Source organism: Callithrix jacchus, chromosome 6, assembly GCF_049354715.1.
Source record: "Callithrix jacchus isolate 240 chromosome 6, calJac240_pri, whole genome shotgun sequence".
Classification (NCBI taxonomy): domain Eukaryota; kingdom Metazoa; phylum Chordata; class Mammalia; order Primates; family Cebidae; genus Callithrix; species Callithrix jacchus.
The window spans coordinates 153,195,857-153,211,646 of record NC_133507.1 but is presented as its reverse complement, the minus strand read 5'-3'; the positions used below and the strand labels follow the sequence as shown (position 1 = coordinate 153,211,646).

At 41.6% G+C, this 15,790-nt stretch overlaps 1 protein-coding gene, 1 non-coding gene and 1 pseudogene across 3 annotated transcripts in view; 2 read left to right on the top strand and 1 right to left on the bottom strand.

Annotated features, from left to right (window-relative positions):
• PDE6D (phosphodiesterase 6D) overlaps window positions 1-15,790 on the top strand; it is a 65,562-nt gene that overhangs the window by 23,783 nt on the left and 25,989 nt on the right. The gene's annotated exons all lie outside the window — the stretch shown is intronic.
• LOC118155159 (small nucleolar RNA U13) lies at window positions 3,676-3,779 on the top strand. Its single transcript, XR_004745379.1, has one exon. It is a non-coding gene; the product is annotated as a small nucleolar RNA U13 (small nucleolar RNA).
• LOC118154967 (U6 spliceosomal RNA) lies at window positions 8,693-8,791 on the bottom strand (annotated as a pseudogene).

The window sequence follows — 15,790 nt, the reverse complement described above, 5'->3', positions numbered from 1 at the left end:
AGGTGTTGTTGTTGTTGTTGGAGACAGGGTCTCCTCTGTTGCTCAGGCTGTAGTGCAGTGGCGGGATCCTACCCTCAGCCTCTCAGGTAGCTAGGACTAAAGGTGCACACCACCATAACTGGCTAATTTTTTTTTGTTGAGACACAGTCTCACTCTGTTTCTCAGGCTGGCATCAAACTCCTGGGTTCAAGTGATCCTCCTAACTTGGCCTCCTAAAGTACTGGGATTGCAAGCTTGAGCCACTACACCTGGCAAGACTTTTTATTGAACACTCTCACAAGACTAGACTAAGACCTTGTCAAGAGCAAAAATCTTATCTTTTTTATTTTCTATTTATTTATTTTTTTTATAAGACTCTGTCGCCAGGTGCCAAGCTGGAGTGCAATGGCACAATCTTGGCTCACTGCAACTTCTGCCTCCCGGGTTCAAGCAATTCTCCTGCCTCATCCTCCATAGTAGCTGGGACTACAGGTGCACGCCACCATGCCCAGCTAATTTTTCTATTTTTAGTAGAGACGGGGGTTTCACCATGTTGGCCAGGATGGTCTCAATCTCTTTTTTTTTTCTTTTTTGAGAGAAGGAAAGAAAAAAAAATAATAAGTAAAGGAGAGGAAGAAAGAGGAAGAGAAAGAGGGAGAGTAAATGGAAATATTGCTTTATTTTGAAAAAAATTGGGTATTAATGATGGCCAATCAATGTTTCATTTAAGCTTATGGGTAGGTGTGATGTGGTATTGACAAGAATGTATATTTTGTGTATTTGAAGTGGAGAGCTCTATAAATATTTATTAAGTTTACTTGTTCCGGATCTGAGTTCGAGTCCTTGATATCCTTATTAATTTTCTGTCTCATTGAATCTAAGTCTCGTATCTGGGTGTTAGGATCGTTAGCTCTTGTTGTTGCATTGATCCTTTTACCACTATATCTTTGTTGCTTTAAAATCTATTTTATCCAATACGAGAATTGCAACTCCTGCTTTTTATTTATTTATTATTTATTTTTGCTCTCCATTTGGTTGGTAAATCTTTCTCCATCCCTTTGAGTCTTTGTGTATCTTTGCATGTGAAACAGGTCTGGATGTAACATGCCATTGGGTTTTGGCTGTGTCTTTTGATTGGGGGATTTAGTCAATTTAAATTTAGGGTTACTGCCATTTGATGTTGACTGGCTGTTTTATCCATTCGTTGGTGTAAATTCTTCTTTATGTTGGTGCTCTTTACTTTTTGGTGTATTTTTAGAAAGGCTAATACTGGTTGTTTCTTTCTGTGTGTAATGCTTCTTTCAGAAGCTCTTGTAAAGCAGGCCTGGTGGTAATAAAATCTCTGAGTTCTTGCTTGTTCATAAAAGATTTTATTTTTTCTTCAGTTGTGAAGCTTAGTTTGGCTGGATATGAAATTATGGGCTGAAGGTTCTGTTCTTTGAGGATGTTGAATATTGGCCCCCACTCTCTTCTGGCTTGTAGAGTTTCTGCTGAGAGATCTGCTGTAAGTCTGATAGGCTTGCCTTTGTGGGTAACCTGACCTTTCTCTCTGGCTGCCCTTAGTATTTTCTCCTTGGTTTCAACCCTGGTGAATCTTACGATTATGTGCCTTGGGGTTGCTCTTCTTGAGGAATATCTTTGTGGTGTTCTCTGTATTACCTGGGGTTGAATGTTGACCTGCTTTGCTAGTTTAGGAAAATTTTCCTGAATAATATCCTGAAGGGTATTTTCCAGCTTGGATTCATTCTCTCCGTGGCATTCAGGTACACCTATCAAATGTAAATTTGGTCTTTTCACATAGTCCCACATTTCTTGGAGACTTTGCTCATTCCTTTTTATCCTTTTTTCTCTAATCTTTTCTTCACGTTTTATTTCATTAAGTTGGACTTTGACCTCTGATATCCCTTCTTCTGCTTGAACAATTCGAGTGTTTAAACCTGTGCATACTTCTCGGAGTTCCTGTATTGTATTCTTCAGTTCCATTAATTCACTCATACTCCTCTCTAAGTTGTCTATTCTCAATAGGATTTCATCAAACCTTTTTTCAAAGTTCCTAGTTTCTTTACGTTGGGCTACAACATGGTCTTTTAACTCACCGAAGTTTGTTATTATCCATTTCTTGAAGAGTGATTCTGTCATCAGGAGGCGCTCGTTCTCCATCAAGCCTTGTTCCATTGTTGATGTGGAACTGTGATCATCTTTGGAGGGAGAGGCGTTCTGACTTTGAGTATTCTCAGCTTTTTTATGCTGGTTTCTTCCCGTCATTGTAAATTTATCCTCCTGTCGTCTTTGAAATTACCAGCTTTCAGATTAGGTCTCTTGAGTGGATGTCCAGGTTGTTAGTTCCCAGGGCCAGAGCAGCGGCGGCATTAAAACTGATGGTGCTTTTCTGCCCAGGATTCTCTTGTCTAGCTTCCTTCTTGTGTCCGTAGTAGGCGACTCTGCCTTCCCGGGGCTCCAAACCTCGGTCAGAAGGGGAACCGGTCCCGTACGCTGCCGCACCGAGGTGCCATGGCAGCCGCTGCGCCGGGCTCTGGTGTCCTGCTGGGGACCCGTGCGGGTCCTCCGAACCTGTTTACTCTGCTCAGAGAGCTGCCGCACGGAGGTGCCGGTGGAACCGCTGCGCCGGCCACGAGAGTCGCGCTGGCCACCCGTGTGTTTCCTCCACTGGGGGATCTTCTGCTCCGTGAGCAACAAGAATTTGTCTGAAAGTGTGGCGTCCTCTAGTTCTCCGCGCCTTTCCTGAGCGCTGCAATCCCGGAATGTTAGCGATAGGCCATCTTGGATCGTTCTCGGTTTCAATCTCTTGACCTCATGATCCGCCCGCCTCAGCCTCCCAAAGTGCTGGGATTACAAGCTTGAGCCACCGCAACCGGCCAAAAGTCTTATCTTACTCTTCCTGCTTCCTAGAACAATGCTGCTTAAACTATGGCTGGCAAACAATCAGGTTTTGACTTTAATCCTTCATAGACCAATATTTTTGTAAAATACAGTAAAATGAATTATTAGAAAAATAACATAAAGCCAGGCCCAGTGCCTCATGCTTGTAATCTAGCACTTCGGGAGGAGTTCAAGACCAGCCTGGGCAGCATAGACCCTGTCTCGACAAAAAAATTTAAAAATTGTACAGGCGTGGTGGCACATGTCTGCAGTCTCAACTACTCAGGAGGCTGAAGCAGGAAGATCACTTGAGCCCAGGAGTTTGGGGTTACAGTGAGCTATGATCACACCACTACACCCCAGCCTGGGTGACAGAGTGAGATCCTGTCTCTAAAAAAAAATCGTTTTTAAAGAAAAATGATATAAAATTTTTTAAAATTTATTGAAATCAACAAATTATTTTGTTGTATTATTATTAAAACTTTTTTTTTATAAGAGATGGGGTCTTGCTATGTTGCCCAGTTTGGCGTGCAGTGGCTATTCACAGGCATGATCCCACTACTGATCAGCATGGGAGGTTTGACCTGCTCCATTTCTGACCTGGGCCGGTTCACCCCTCCTTAGGCAACCTGGTGGTCACCCGCTCCCGGGAGGTCACCATATTGATGCCTAACTTAGTGCAGACACCTGATCGGCATAGTGCACTACAGCCCAGAACTCCTAGGCTCAAGCAGTCCTCCCACCTCAGCCTCCCGAGTAGCTGGGACTACAGGCACACGCCACCACGCCCGGCTACTATTAAAAACTTTAAACACCATCCTTTTGTAGTTCATGAGCATGATGATTGGGTGTTCACGCGCTTGTGTGAGATGTGCCACCCTTGAACCTTGTTACAACATCGGCACATTACCCATCTGACCTGAAGAAAAAAAAAAGAAGGGGAAAAAAACTTTAAATACATGTCACAGGCTGGTAGCAAATAGATTCATAGACCAGCACCAGTCAGTGTATGGGCCACCTTCTGAGTAGTAGAGCTGTGGAATCCCCAATATTTGTGCCTGATACACAGTACCTCAGCACGTGTTCGTGCAATAAATACTTGAATGAGACGGTTGATATGATTATAGTGGTAGACAAAGATAAAAGAAGAATAGAAGCTCTCTTGGGAGAGTTGGAAGGAAATGATTATGTGAGAAACTCAAGATTACTACGATAATGCTACTATCCTGCTGGGTGCAGTGGCTAATGCCTGTAATCCCAGCACTCTGGGAGGCTGAGGTGGGTGAATCATCTGAGGTCAGGAGTTTGAGACCAGCCTGACCAACATGGAGAAACCCCATGTCTACTAAAAATACAAAAAAATTACCTGGGTGTGGTGGCACATGCCTGTAATCCCAGCTACTCGGGAGGCTGAGGTAGGAGAATCACTTGAACCTGGGAGGGAGAGGTTGCAGTGAGCTGAGATCACCACCACTGCACTCCAGCCTGGGCAACAGAGCAAGACTGTCTCCGAAACAAAAATTGTTACTCCTTAAATCCCCTTCAGATTGAAAAAAAAAGTCATGGTTTTATTCAAGGCATAGAAAAGAAGAGGTCTACTTTTTAATAGCCACACGTATAGCTATTCTCAGTGGAGATTATTATTTTTGAAATATTTAAGCTCACAATATTTAAGTGCAACCTGTAACAGGGAAGTTTTGTTATCATAAATGGAATTTTGTTTTCAGTGTGGATCAGTACAAATTCAATGACTCAATACATTATCTTCCTTCTCTACTAAGCATCTCCCCAAGAGAACATTGTTAGGAAGGGCAAAAGGGCCATTTCTATGGTATACTTGAGGGAGTCTGCTTGCCTTTCTCACCCTCTCATCAGTTCCTCAGCTCTTGTAGCTCTGGAGGAATGTTGTCACAAAGGTAGCCAGGACCCTGCAGTTGCCTGGAGCCTCTCTGTTCCCAAGGGTATGTAGTGAGAACAGACTTCTGTCTGAATGTTAGCTATGTTATTTACCAGCTTTGAGTTCCTGAGAAAGATATTTGACTGCTGGGAGCACCACTATTTTATGTCGGTATGAGTATTAAATAAGACTGAAAACTAGAAAAGAGGGGCTGTGTTAGCACAGTACATGACATACATGTTCAAAGCAGGTACTCAAATATTAGCTCTTTTACCCTGCCTCCTCTTTCTTTAAGGACTGCCTTTAAACTATGAATATAGCTAGATGCCAGATAGGGCTAGAAATATTGTTTACCTTTTTCCCAGCCTACAAGGTTGTTAGAAAGCTAGCCCTGAGAAATGCAAAATAGTTAAGACTTTGTCTGCATTGATAATGAACCACAGGTTAAGAATTATTGATTTATAGCCATTGTTGGGCTAATACAATTAATGGGATTTCCCTTTAGCCTTTGGAGGTTTTATAGAAACTCAGAAGACAGACCACAACCTTAGTCTCAGACTCATTTCTGTTGCCTCCATTCTAATGTATTCATGGACCAGGTTGTCAGGCAACAAACACTCTATCACTTGAATATGGAAGAGATCATCCACTCAACTGGTATCAGATATGTTACCTGGACATTGTTATGGCTTTATGACTATATAGTTTGATGTGGTTCAGTAATTTCTGGAAAGCTTGCCTGAGCTAGAAAATAGTGTCACCAACCTTGCTGCATGTCCTTTTTGTAAATATGCCTTTTACCCATTAAGGGTATATAAAAAAGATTAGAAATCCAGAGTCCCAAAAGTATATGGGTTTTGACCTGTGGAATACACTAGCAGCATAATCTGATCTGGCATCTTGTATCCTGTAGTATTTGGAAATGCCTTTCTAATCTCATGTCCTAGCGGAACTACTTTTTCCTGGCCTTATGCTGTCTGCAGTTAAATTAAACAAGACTATTAGAAAGTTAGCCCTGCAAATGCAAAATAGTTAAGACTTTGTCTGCATTGATAATGAACCATAGGTTAAGAATTATTAATTCTTGTACCACAAATGTAGGGATCATGACTTATTCATCTTACATCCTTCAGTCTCTCCATGGTACAAACTGGGTTTCCAGGATAGTTGGGGGTGTCGTATAAATGTTAAAAATCATGGATGTTAGAATCAGGCAGTCAAAAACCAACTCAACCACTTATTGGCTTTGTGACCTTTGAGCAATGAAATGAAGCAAAAACTTACCATCCTCAAACCACAGATTCCTCATCAATGTAAGGGCTCTAATAATAATGCCTATTTCATAGGGTTATGTGGACTAATTTATATATGAATAATATCTAAATTATTAGTATACTATCTAGTACTCAGTACATTTTAGCCATCATCATTATACAGTAAATAGGTACTGAATGTGAAGACTGCATACATTTCTGCCAAAGTTTTGTATACCTAAGTGATGTGTAACTCAAATCATCTGACAACAGAATTCTTTCCATATCTTAGTAAAGCCTTTCCCTTACTATATTCTATTTATTTAAACCGAAATTTACTTGGATGTGACCCATTTGATAAGAATCAGCTGATGAAGTATACCAGCTGATTCAAAAAATTGTTCAGCTATTTTACATGAAGGTTTTCCTATTTTATTGTTTTTAGAAATCATTTTGGAGGTATAAAAGTCTGCTAGTGACTTACGAATATCTTTATATTAAATATTTACCTTATTGTTCTAAAAAATACTAAACATTTCTCATTTCTATAGGAAGGCCCTCGGGGAAAAATAGTTTTTTCCCTGTTTTGGGGCCACATCTCTAACCTGCCTGGAAGTTTAGAAATTCCCAGAAGGGTATTGCCAAGAAGCCGCAAAGGGATGTCATGTTTGAGCTTCTTGCCATTCGTATTGCTTACATAGAGAAACATTTGGGCAGTAGTTCACTGTTTGTTGTTAGTTCCTAAAGCACTGCCGGGGAGACTTATACTCCTGGGGTCTCTTCATGTCCCCAGGAGGGAGTTGATGGAAGATGGTTATTAATCTACACCAACTTCAGTTTAGTAGCTTTTCTGGCTCCCAAACATGTTTTTGACAGAGAAATAGATTCCACAGATCCCCTTATAGTGCTTATCTATCCGTTTCCAGCATTGTAGCCTTGAGTTTATTTTTTTTATAACAATTTTTTAGACATTTGATCTTTTTCTCTCACCGCCTACCCCGCTTCTCCCCCATGCTTGCTTGCTTTCCTTTGCACACACAAATGCATAAGCTCCAATGGCTGTTTTTTTCCCTGAAAAAAGTGTTATTCCAAACCTTTCCAATCTCTAAAATCTCATTTCCTAGAAATATCTTTTCCCCTTTTTTCTCTTTAAAATTGCTTTATTTATTTATTTTGAGACGGGGTCTCACTCTGTTGCCCAGGCTGGAGTGCAGTGGCACGAACACAGTTCACTGTAGCCTTGACATCTGGGCTCAAGCAATCTTCCCACCTCGGCTTCCCAAGTAGCTGGGACTACAGGCATGTGCCATCACGCCTGGCTAATTTTTACTTTATTATTTATTTATTTATTTTTTAATTTTCTTTTTCTTTTTTAAGATAAGGTTTCACCATGTTGGTCAGGCTGGTCTTGAACTCCCGACCTCAGGTGATCCTCCCGCCTCAGCCTCCTAGAGTGTTGGGATTACAGGCGTGAGCCACTGTGCCCAGCCTATTTTATTTTTTTAATAGAGATGAGGTCTCTCTATGTTACCCAGTTTGGTCTCAGACTCCTGGCTTCAAGCAATCCTCATGCTTCAGCCTCCCAAAGTGCTGGGACTTCAAGCATGAGCCACCATGCCTGGCCTAGAAACATCTTTTAATTCCCAGCCTTAACCCTTTGTTCATCCACTGTGGACCACCCCTCCCTGTCTCGTGGTATAGAATATGGGATTTAGTGGCCATAATTTTTTTCTTTTCATTCTTTATGAGAGTCTTCTTTTCTAGTACCCTAAAGCTACTCAGAGTATGGTCTCTGAACCAGTAGCATTGGCATCATCTCGAGGCTGGTTAGAAATGCAGAGTCTCAGCTCCCACCCCAACCTGCTGAATCAGAATCTGTATTTTAGCAAGCTCTCCAGATGATTGGTATGCACATGAAATTTTAAGAAATACCTGTTGTAAATTCACCTTTTGCTCAAGGGTCAGGGATTAGGGGACACTTTGTCAAGTTCTCCACCCTGGCTTCAGTGGAATCACTTGGGGAACTCTGAAAAATACTGATGCCTGAATTTCACCTCCAGAGATTCTAATTGGTTTGGTGGAAGGTCAGGTCCAGGAATCAAGAGTTTTAGAAGTTACCCAAGTGATTCTAATAGGCAGCCAAGGTTGAGAACCACTGTTGTATATGGTTCTTATAATTTGCCGTAACTTCTTAGAATACAAGGTATATATAAGTTGATGTGGCCAGATGCAGTGGCTTATGCCTGTAATCCCAGCATTTGGGGAGGCCAAGGTGGGGGGAATCACTTGAGCCCAGGAGTTTGAGACCAGGTTGGACAACATAGTGAGACCTTGTCTCTACAAAAAAAAATTAGCTGGGCATTCCTGTAGTCCTAGCTACACAGAAGGCCAAGCCAGAAGGATCCCTTGAGCCCAGCAGTTTAAAGCTATAGTAAGCCATGTGCACCACTGCACTATCTGCCTATCTGTCTGTCTATCTAAGATGCCATTTTAGACAGACAGACCGACAGGCAGGTGCAGGTTGGTAGGTAGGCAAGTAGGTAGGTAGATAGATAGATAGGCAGGCAAGGCTAATGATTAAAATATACTTTTACAATTACATTTTTTGGAGAGAAATATTTAATATATGTGCATTAAACATTAGAAATATATACATCAAAATATTAAATGGTAATCTCTGGGTTACTTCTTTTTTGTCCTCTGTTTTCTTTCTCTTTTTTAAGGGGCCATGCTAATCTCTGTATCGTTCCAATTTTAGTATATGTGTTGCCGAAGCAAGCACTGTCTTCTATTTTCCAAACTTTCTATAATAGCCATTCCTTTGGTAAAGAATCCTTATATGTGTAAATATAATTATTAATAACTGTGATCACATTATACATATTTTGTAAACTGCTTTTTAATTTAAAAAATTTTTGGCTGGGCGCAGTGGCTCAAGCCTGTAATCCCAGCACTTTGGGAGGCTGAGACAGGTGGATCACGAGGTCAAGAGATCGAGACCATCCTGGTCAACATGGTGAGACCCTGTCTCTACTAAAAATACAAAAAATTAGCTGGGCATGGTGGCGCATGCCTGTAATCCCAGCCACTCAGGAGGCTGAGGCAGGAGAATTGCCTGAACCCAGGAGGCGGAGGTTGCGGTGAGCGGAGATCGCGCCATTGCACTCCAGCCTGGGTGACAAGAGCGAAACTCCATCTCAAAAAAAAAAAAATTTTTTTTATTCTTCCTGTTCACATATCAATACATTATGAACATTTTATCATACCATTACACATTATTAGACAGGTTTTTTATTGTTTAAAGTGAATCGTGACCCAGGATAACTGCATTTTTACCTTAATTTTATTTACATATTGATATGGGGTTTTTAATAAATTGTTTAGCCAGGTGCAGTGGCTCACACCTGTAATCCCAGTACTTTGGGAGGCCAAAGTAGGCAGATCCCCTGAGGTCAGGAGTTCAAGACTAACCTGGCCAACATGGTGAAACTCCATCTCTACTAAAAATACAAAACTCAGCTGGGCATGGTGGCACGCACCTGTAATCGCAGCTAGCTACTGGGGAGGCTGAGGCAGGAGAACTGCTTGAACCCGGGAGGCAGAGGTTGCAGTGCGCCGAGAACGTGCCATTGCACTCCATGCTGGGCAACAAGAGTGAAACTCTGTCAAAAATAAATAAATAAGTAGTGTAATTCTTGAAAGCTTTAGTGTTTAGAAGTTGTCCTGGTCCACAGAAGGGACATTTTTAAAAGGAGAAATCTCTTGGGAGGCCAAGGCGGGCGAGTTGCTTGAGCCCAGGAGTTCGCGACCAGCCTGGGCAACGTGGCAAAACCCACTCTCTACTAAATACATACAAAATTAGCCAGGTGTGGTGGCGTACACCTATAGTCCCACATACTTGGGAGGCAAAGGTGGGAGGATCACCTGAGCCCAGGAAGTTGAGGCTGCAGTGAACTGTGATTGTACCACTGCACTCCATCCTAGGCAACTGGAATAAGACCCTATCTCAAAAAAAAGAAAGGATATCTGGAAGCGAGTTAGATCAGCCCTTCTCTAAGGCTTTTACAACAATTGTCAATTGAATACCATCTTTTTTTTGAGCACTTAAGCCTAACACATAGAGCTTGACTTCTCTCTCAGAAGATGCTGCACCACAGGGAATTCTTAATGATGTTTGGATTGCAACCTGTGGCTAGAATTATATTTCTAAACTTCCTCTTTAAATCTTTGGTTTAGGGTCAAGTGTGGTGGCTCATGCCTGTAATCTCAATACTTTGGGAGGCAAAGGCAGGTGGATCATTTGAGACCAGGAGATAGAGATTAACCTAGAACAACAGAAGGAGACCCCAGCTACTGGAGAAGCTGAGGTGGGAAGAATCACTGGCACCCAGGAGTTCAAGGCTGCAGTGAGCTTCAGTTGTCCCATTGTACTCCAACCTGAGTGACAGAGTAAGACCCTGTCTCTAATAAATAAATAAACCTTTGATTTGGTTGGAATTATGCTTCAAGATAACCAATATCTCTTACAGTTTGAGTTTCCTCTGCATTAATATGTACATTATGATATGGAAAGCTGGAGCAACATCTTGAAAACCTTAAAGGTGTATGATTGGCCAAGCTATGTTGTAATCAAAGAAGAACAAGTATGTCTTTTTTCCCAAACCTTTGGGAATAAATACCACTCCACCAACTTCAACAGAAGAAATTATCTGTCCCCCGTAACTGTTCTGTTCTTGCCCCAGTCCACTTGCATTATAGGGGAAGAAAGTAATTTTGCTAATGGTCTCTTCACAATGAAAAAAAAAAAGAGACACGTTCTGTAATTAGGGAACTTTTATAAAGATGCACAGTGGCTTATTCTGCAGGACTGAAGCTCTGTCATCATAATTTTACCTCTCTTAACCTTTTCTCTACCAGAATCTGTATATAAAAATTTCAGAAATGCACAGTTTTTGTTTTCAGAGAAACAGGCTTAATATTTTATTTACAGAGTTGAATTCAAACAGAGCTTTCAAACTTAGCGTTCTTGAGGAGAAACATTACAAGGCCCATCATGACCTAAGGACTTCAGAAGTTGTACCTGTTGGTACCTAAAGAATGCAGGCTTCTTTGAGTAGTGTTTGATCTGAGTTTGTGCCTTAACCTGAGACTATGGCCCTATCGATGTTGGCTATCTTGTCTAGGTATGCAAATCAGGAATATAAGAGACACCTGGGTATGGCACAGTGCTGAAAAATGATACAAGTCAGTGAGTGGATATTCAGCTTCAGAGGCATGTTTTAGACACTGATACTTATCTCACAAGGCCTGATCACAGGCAAGCTGAAGATGGTACTTTGTACAAGCCTCCGTTATAGATAGTCCTTCTCATATTGTGTTGCAATTATTCTTTTACCTGGTGGTTTCCCTACCTGAAGAACTCCAGGGACCATGTGCAGGAACCATGTATTACTCATAGTATACCCTAGCCCTAAGTGTTCAGTACATGTTCATAAGTGTTCAGTAAATGTTGGACAAATGAAATATCCAATTCAGCCTTCTTATAATACAAAACCTTTTGGTCATATACAAATCCAGATTAATTTGACTTTTGTTTTTTTCTTTCTTTTTTTTTTTTTTGAGATGGAGTTTCGCTCTTGTTACCCAGGCTGGAGTGCAATGGCGCGATCTCAGCTCACTGCAACCTCCTCTTCCTGGGTTCAGGCAATTCTCCTGCCTCAGCCTCCTGAGTAGCTGGGATTACAGGCACAAGCCACCATGCCCAGATAATTTTTTGTATTTTTTAGTAGAGATGGGGTTTCACCAAGTTGACCAGGATGGTCTTGATCTCTTGATCTCGTGATCCACCCTCCTTGGCCTCCCAAAGTGCTGGAATTACAGGCGTGAGCCACTGCGCCCGGCTGTTTTTTCTTTTTTACCAATTACATGTTGATCATTACTTAATACCAATAAGTCTTTACACTACTATATTTAACTAGTCTTTTTTTTTAAGTGTAGAACAACTGAAGTTGATAACTATTCTGGAGGAAAGATGGAGAAAAATAATTAAGAAACTTTGAACCTAAAGTTATATCAAAATTTGAGAGCTAGATTTATTTTTATTTTTTTGAGACAGAGTCTCATGCTGCCACCCAGGCTGGAGTGCAGTGATGCATTCTCAGCTTCAGTCTTCTCCTCCTGGGCTCAAGGGATCCTCCCACCTCAGCCTCCCAAGTAACTGGGACTACAGGTGTGCACTACCCTGTGACAAGCTAATTTTTGTCTTTTTTGTAGAGAGACAGTTTCACCATGTTTCCCAGACTAGTCTTGAATTCCTGAGCTCAAAGAATTCACCGTCCTCGGTCTCCCAAAGTGCTGGAATGATAGACATCAATCACCATGCCTAACCAGATTTTTTAATTTTTTTATTTTTAGAGACAGGGTCTCACTCTGCCACCCATGCTGGAGGGCAGTGGCACTATCATAGCTCACTGCAGCTGTGGAACTCTGAGACTCAAGCAGTCCTTCCCCTTAGACCTTCCAAAGAGCTGGAATTACAGGCATAAACCACTGTACCCACCCACGGATTAGATTGTCAGACTTGCGTTATCTATGTTCAAAATGAAACTATACTTCGGAGGATATGTGTATGCTACGCTGCCTGTCATCATAATACCTTGACTCTTAAAGGAGATGTGAAAACACAAAATTAAAGAATATTTCTCGGGCCATGCATGGTGGCTCATGCCTGTAATCCCAACACTTTGGGATTACAAAGTGTTGGGATTTGGGAGGCCGAGGTGGGTGGATCACAAGGTTAAGAGTTTGAGACCAGCTTGGCTAACATGGTGAAACCGCATTTCTACTAAGAATACAAAAATTAGCTGGGTGTGGTGGGTATGCCTGTAATCCCAGCTATTCAGGAGGCTGAGGTGGGGAATCACTTGAACCTGGGAGGCGGAGGTTACAGTGAGCCAAGATCATGCCATCGCACTCCAGCCTGGACAAGCAAGAGAGCAAGACTCTGTCTTGGAAAATATATATATATATGTATATTTCTCTGGGCCTGGTGTGGTAGTTCACACCTGTAATCCCAGCCCAGCACTTTGGGAGGCCAAGGAGGGAGGATCCCTTGGGGCCAGGAGTTCAAGCCCAACCTGGGAAACATAGCAAGACTCTGTCTCTGTTTTAAAAAAAAAAAAAAAAAAAAAGAGTATTTTTCTGGCCACAAATGCTAATATATTAGATAAATTAAATGAATGAGATGCATGTTTCATTTTTGGATAACTAGCAAAGTTATTGTTCTAGAGTATTATTTTGGTTTCCTAACCATTAGTCAAAAACTATCCGTAGTTGTCAGCTTGGAATTTGTTCATCCTAAGTAATAGTTTTTTTATTTTTAAAAAGTAAGGCTGGGCAAGGTGTCTCATGCCTATAATGCCAATGCTATGTGGGGGGAGGTCAAGGTAGGAAGATCGCTTTAGCCTAGGAATTTGAGACCAGCTTGGGCAACATAGTGAGATCCTATCTCTACAACAGAATAAAAATTAACAGAATGCAGTAGCACATGCCTGTAGTCCCAGCTACTCAGGAGGCTAAGGTGGAGGATTGCTTGAGCCCAGGAGTCCAAGGCTGCAGTGAGCTGGGAATACACTACTGTACTCCAGCCTGGGTGACAGTGAGACCTGTCTCAAAAAATACATACATATATATATATATATATATATATGATTTAAGATTGGTTCAGAATATATACTACATTTTAGTATGTGTCAAATTGCTATTTAAAGTGACTTCCAGCCAGGCACAGTAGCTCACACCTATAATCCCAGCACTTTGGGAGGCTGAGGCAGGCAAACCGCTTGAGCTCAGGAGTTCACGCAGCCTGGGCAACATGGCAAAACCCCATCTCTACCAAAAAAAAAAAATTTTTTTTTTTTGAGACAGAGTCTCGCTTTGTCACCCAAGCTGGAGTGCAGTGGTGTGAGCTCACTACAACCTCCACCTCCTGGGTTCAAGTGATTCTGCCTTAGCCTCCTGAGTAGCTGGGATTACAGGTGCCTGCCATTATACCCCGCTATTTTTTTTTTTTTTTTTTGTATTTTTAGTAGATATGGGGTTTCACCATGTTGGTTAGGCTGGTCTCAAACTCCTGACCTCAGATAATCCACCCACCTCAGCCTCCCAAAATGCTAGGATTATAGGCATGAGCCACCACACCCAGCCAAAAAATTTTTTTAAAGTAAAGGATCAAGGGTTTGCACATAGCCAACCTGGACGCCGTGGCTCACACCTGTAATCCCAGCACTTTGGGAGGCCAAGGCAGGTAGATCACTTGAGGTCAGGAGTTCAAGACCACCCTAGTCAACATGGCGACTCTGTCTCTACCAAAAATACAAAAATGGCTGGATGTGGTGGTGAGCGTTGTAATCCCAGCTACTTGGGAGGCTGAGGCAGGAGAATCGCTTGAGCCCAGGAGGCAGAGGTTGCAGTGAGCCAAGATCACACCACTGCATTCCACCCTGGGTGACAGAGCACGACTCCATCTCAAAAAAAAAAAAAAAACAGCAAAAAAAAAAGTCAACCAAAAATAACACCTGCATCTTTATCTCACTATTTCCCAGCTATTTAATATTAAGGTTTTTAATATCTCTAACACTTAGTTTTCTCATCCAGAAAATGAAGTAATAGAAGTAATAAGATCCAATTCACAGGATTTTTATATAGGTAAATCACCTAATACAGGGCTGGGCATACTGACTATAATGAGATGAAGTATGAGGAAATTAGACCTAAATATTAAAAGTTTAAATGTAAGAGAAAAATAATCGTGCATACAAGCTAGTAAGAAAGCCTATATACTCAGAGAAAACAGTACATTTGGACAATGTTAATACTAATATAGTGAGTACCTATTGTGTTCCAGATGTTCTGTTGGTTTTATATACATTGCATCTTATTGAATCTTCACAAAAATTATGTATTTATTACATTATGGAGTTGAGGCAAACTAAGCCATAGGAAAGCCCAAGACTACTAAACTGTTAAATGTCAGAGCCATGATTATACCCAGCACTGTGAGACTATGCCTGTGCTTTAACCACATTGTATACTGATGGGAGGAAACGCAGTGAAACTAATGTGAAAGAATGGCAGAATACGGATAAGTAAAGGGAAGAGAGGAAGTCAAGAGTAGGAAAAACAAAAAAGGTTTGAAGAGATGGTATCACATATAGGGACAAGTTAGTTATTAAAGTGATTGACCCTCTTTGGCTGGAACAGATGTTTTTTGAGGTGAACTGGAGACAACCTGCATAAAGATGTTGATCCAGGGTGTCTAGACTTGATCCGATGAGGGGAGAAGCATTGAAAGGTTTTGAGTAGGAAGGTGACATGATACAAGTGATATTTGAGAAAAATTAGTCTGGCAGCAATGTGCAGACTGGATTGGAGTGGAGACGGAGAGAAGGCAGTTAGGAAGTTCTTGCAGAAATCCAATAATTTGGAAACATGACAGTGCATCTCAGTGGAAGAAATGACAGGATCTGGTAACTGGAAAGGAAGGTCGGGGAGGTCATGAAAGGCATGTCTAAACACAAAGCCTTCAGGCAGTTTTGGCACGAAAGTAATGTGTCCTCCTTCACCAGATTAGAAACCTTGAGAATGAGCTATAAATGACTCCCTGGCTCTTCTATAAACTTCCTGTTTTCCCCAAATACAGGCTTCTCCAGGCACCAGTCCCTTCTGGTGGTGTCAACTCCTTGCTTTATATTCCACCCAATTCTCCTCAACTCCACTACTG